This window comes from Sceloporus undulatus, chromosome 1, assembly GCF_019175285.1.
Source record: "Sceloporus undulatus isolate JIND9_A2432 ecotype Alabama chromosome 1, SceUnd_v1.1, whole genome shotgun sequence".
NCBI classification, from domain to species: domain Eukaryota; kingdom Metazoa; phylum Chordata; class Lepidosauria; order Squamata; family Phrynosomatidae; genus Sceloporus; species Sceloporus undulatus.
This window is the reverse complement of record NC_056522.1, coordinates 42,232,280-42,236,832: the sequence shown is the minus strand read 5'-3', so window position 1 is coordinate 42,236,832 and position 4,553 is coordinate 42,232,280. Positions and strand designations below refer to the sequence as shown.

Here is a 4,553-nt window from a genome sequence, read left to right as displayed (position 1 = left end):
ATGGAGACTTCCTCATATGGTTTTCTTAAGAAGATTTATTGACAAGAGGGGGTTTGCTGTTGCCTTTCTCTTTGGCTGAGTGTGTGTGAGAAAGAGAGTGTGTCACATGCCCATGATTACAAAGCAGGTTTCTCTGGTGGAGCAGGGATTCAAACCCTGGTCTCCTGGAGTCATAGGGTGCATCTACACTGCAGAAATAATGAAGCTTGACATAACTTTAAATGTTGAAGCTTCATGCTATGCAATCTTGGGATTTGTAGTTTTACAAGGTATTTAACCTTCTCTGTGCCTGACAAAACTACAAATCCTAGGGTTCTGTAGGATGGAACCAAGATAATTAAAGTGGTGTCAAACTGCATTATTTCTGCAGTGTAATTAATGTGGTTTGACACTACTTTAACTGCCATGGTTCAATGCTATGGGATTCTGGGATCTGTAGTTTTATGAGATAGTTAACTTTCTCTGCCAAAGAGCTCTGGTGCCATAACAAACCACAAATCCTAGGATTCCCTACAATGGAACCATGGCAATTAAAGTGGCATCAAACTGTATTAATTCTGCAATGTGGCAGCAACCTATATCCAACATTCAAACCACTACACCAATATGGCTCACTACCCATATTATAGAGCTATATTTAAGCGATTTCAGTTTGGTTCCTTTTGTTTTTCATGGGAAAATTCAGCATGGGCTTAAATTTCTCCTACTGAAATAATCATATCTTACAGTACAAACCTAAGTGTGCCTCCTCACATGTCTGCCCCACTGGGCTCAGTGGAACTTACTCCCAAGAAAGTGTGTGTTGAATTGCAGCCTGAAAAGCACTTTCCTTTGGCTGGATCATGCCTATATTGTTTGCTGTTTATGGCAAAGAATTTGGAGGCTAAAGCATCCCCAAATCACTCCTGCTTGTTCTCTCAAGGTTATGTTTCCAAATAGCATAAGCCATTAAGAACTATTTCAGGATATATTGCAAAACTGTATTTTGTTCTACCTCTTTCCATAGATTTCATTTGGTGTTAAAGAACACCACCACCAAACTACTGTACTGATGATATATTTGAGGAGTCATTTCAATGCCAGGTTTCTAAAAAGCAACTACTTTTTCTTAAAATAGTTTAATAGCTTGGAAGCTGGACTAGGCAATCTTAATAGTAATTACCAGCTCTTTCTTTTTCCTTGTTGTTGCTATCTTTGGACAGCAATCTCAAGGTCAGGGATTCATAGAGTTGGAAGAGATCTTGCAGTGGTCAACTACTCTACCCCTGCAGAATATACAAGCAAAGAACATCTGACCATACAACTCCAGTGAACAGTTAGTTTTGAGAATCTGTTACAACTCTCCTATGATATTCCCTCATATTATGCCCTTGGAGATCAAGGAAAGGCTTGAATAAAGACCTGGTGATGAAGAAACAAACCAGTGATGCCTGCAGAGGAGATAGCAGGCTGTAGCAGCACTGCGAAGTAAAGGATGCCTGAGCCTGAAATATCTCAGCGACCTGATGCAGGAATGTGTAGATGTGTGGAAGGGATAACTTCTCAGAATCTGTTGGTGGGAAACAAAAATTGGAAATGAGAACAGGATGGGATTGGGGGAGTATGGGGGGTATGGAAGAAAGGGTTGGTATGTTTTAATTAGTAACTGAATTCAGATGAAGCCTATGAAATGCTAGGGCAGGACATTATTAATTTTATGCCAATGTTGGGGAACATTGCCACTTCTGTATGCCATTTTTCTGTTAACACCAATGTTTTTTCAAGTTAACAATGCCATCTTCCTGTTAATACCCAAGGTTTTTCTGGGAAAAAAGTGTTTGCTGTTTGCAATACAGAAGACTCATTCACTGAACTCTTGGGGAAAATAGCAGTTCTTGACAGTACCCTGCATGAACTCATGCAGAGACAGAGGATTGCTAGGTTCAAAGTCAGCTGCTTTGCCCTTTAAGACTTTTCACTAGAGGGGAAGGAGTGGAGCCCAGAAAGGGGTAGTGTTGACCAAGAGTTATCAAATGCTTCAGTTAAGATTTATTGCTGGTTGGAGCCAGGTACTGACATGGAGCTTTCCTAGGTACTGCCCTGTAGATTGCTACAATTGCTTGAAAGATTTCACTCCTAATATTTTAATAAAATTTTCTTCTAAAACTATTGTTCATTTTCAACTGCTCTGGAGAATGAGAACTTATCTCTTTGAGTGCTGAAATGTCCTTTATGTCCCCCACCCTAAACAAATGGGACAAAGACTGAGCAATCCAAGCTGAAGTCATTTCTTCCATGCCAAAAGGGGCTCACCTACAGCAATAGCTGCATGACCTGCATATCCTGTCTGTTAACACTTGACAATGAAGGAATGGGGATACTGAGGCTGAAACCTGAACTCTGCTAAGAGATACAATCTCATCACAGAAAGACAGAATCAACAGAAAGAGGGCAAAAATCTCAGGGAAAATAACGCATGCCTATATTAAGTGGCAGACAAAAATAGCCAGTATGACCATTCCCTTTAGCACAAGAAAGAATAACCACTTTAAAGCAGTTCATAGAATCATAGAAATATAGAATCATAGAACTAGAAGAGAAAACAAGAGCCATTCAGTCCACCCCCCTGTCATATAGGAAGACACAACCAAAGCACTCCTGACAGATGGCCATCTATCCTCTGTTTAAAAACTTCCAAAAAAGTTGATTCCATCACTATCTGAGGCAGCATATTCCACTGTTGAACAGCTCTTACCACCAGGAAAATCTTCCTAATGTTTAGGTGGGATCCTTTTTCTTGAAATTTGAATCCATAGCTCCATGTTTTAGTCTATGGAACAACAAAAAAGAAGCTTCCCCCATCCTCAATATGACATCTTTTCATGGCTATCATGTCACATCTTAGAAATCTCTTCTCCAGGCTAAACATACCGAGTCCCTAAGCAACTCTTCGTAGGGCATGGCTTCCAGACCTTTCACCATTTTGGTTGCTCTTCTGTGGACATGGTCCAGCTTCTCAATATCCCTCTTGAATTGTTGTGGCCAGAACTGTACACAGTATTCCAGGTGAGGTCTGGCCAAAGCAGAATACATGGCACTGTTCCTTCCCTTCCAGACACTACACTCCTATTGATGCAGCCTAAGATCATACTGGCTTTTGAGCTGCTGCATCAAACTGCTGACTCATTCAAAGACATAGCCATGTTATTCTAGAAAATCAGTATGCCAAGGGATCTTGTAGCACCTTTGAAAAAAAATAAGCTGATAGCATGAGCTTTCGCAGTCTTCAGTCTACTTCCTTAGATGCATGGATATGAGGAAGTAGACTGCAGCTCTGACATGATATACAACCCTTCCAGGAAATTCTGTTACTACATATCAGGGCATCCTGCATGGTGTCACATCGTGCAATGGGAGGCCCCATTGCATGACCAGGTACTGCAGCTGCTGCCACACTGTAGAATTAATGTAGTTTGACACTGCTTTAACTGTAATGGCACTGTTCTACAGAATTCTGGGATTTGTAGTTTATTGTGGCACCAAAAGCTCTGTGACAGAGAAGGCTGAATATATCACAAAATTAGAAGTCCCATTGGACCATGGCAGTTAAAGCAGTGTCAAACTGCATTAATTCTGCAGTGTAGATGCTGCCTATGTGATACAACCTTATATGCAGTGGGACTCTCATTGTGCAACAGGACCTATAGAGTGATGATGCTCATTTCACAATGGAACCTATTGAGTACTATGATGGCTTAGCTTGTGAGATTAACTTTATGTAACAGTGCAATTCAACATTACATGATTGTAACTTGCTTTACAATGATACACCTACCTACCAGCATGTCAGCCAAAATTAATTAAGTTCCCTTTTTGTCAGAAAATGTCCAATTTAATTGATTTCCCTATCTTTTCTCAAAACAGTTACCCATTGTTAATTACGGCTCTGAGCATTCTGCATAATGGCATATGGGGAGCAGGATGTCTATAGGCTTTAGCCAAATAGGAAGTTCTGCCATACCATATTTCTCTAACCACAGAGGAGCCTGCAGATGGCAGATTGTTTGCACAGCTAGAACTACCACATGGCACATATGTATATAAAAGAATTCATATAATAACACAGACTATTGTGCCATCTAATTTACTATTAGGTATTCTGACTGGCTGCAGAGGTCTTTCCCATCACCTACTACTTCTGAACTGCCCATGTCAGGGATTGAATCTGAGACCTTCCATAGGCAAAATGCCTCTAACACTGAGCTACAATGCTTCTAAAAATCTAAGAATCCCTTCTCTCATTTATTTTCTATTTGTATCATAGGAAGCTGCCTTATATTAAGGCAGGCTGTCTGGCTGAATACACTGGCTAGCAGCAGCAATCTACAACTTCAGACTGGAGTCTTTTTTGTGCCCACCTAGAAATGCTAGGTCAATCAAAAATCAAAGAACATGTGCTGCTGATACTCACTGGCTCATGATGTTGCTGTTGTCATGTGCCTTCAAGATGTCTATGACTTATGGAGACCCTAGGGCAAACCTATAATGTGGTATTCTTGGCAAGATTGGTTCAG

General features: G+C 40.6%; 1 long non-coding RNA gene across 1 annotated transcript in view; it reads left to right on the top strand.

The window, feature by feature from the left end:
• Positions 1-2,323, top strand: part of LOC121922637 — a 12,331-nt gene extending 10,008 nt beyond the window's left edge. Inside the window, exon 5 of the long non-coding RNA XR_006102206.1 lies at positions 1,007-2,323. This is a non-coding gene — a long non-coding RNA (uncharacterized LOC121922637). The remainder of the gene's footprint in view (positions 1-1,006) is intronic.
• Positions 2,324-4,553: the final 2,230 nt, after the last annotated feature.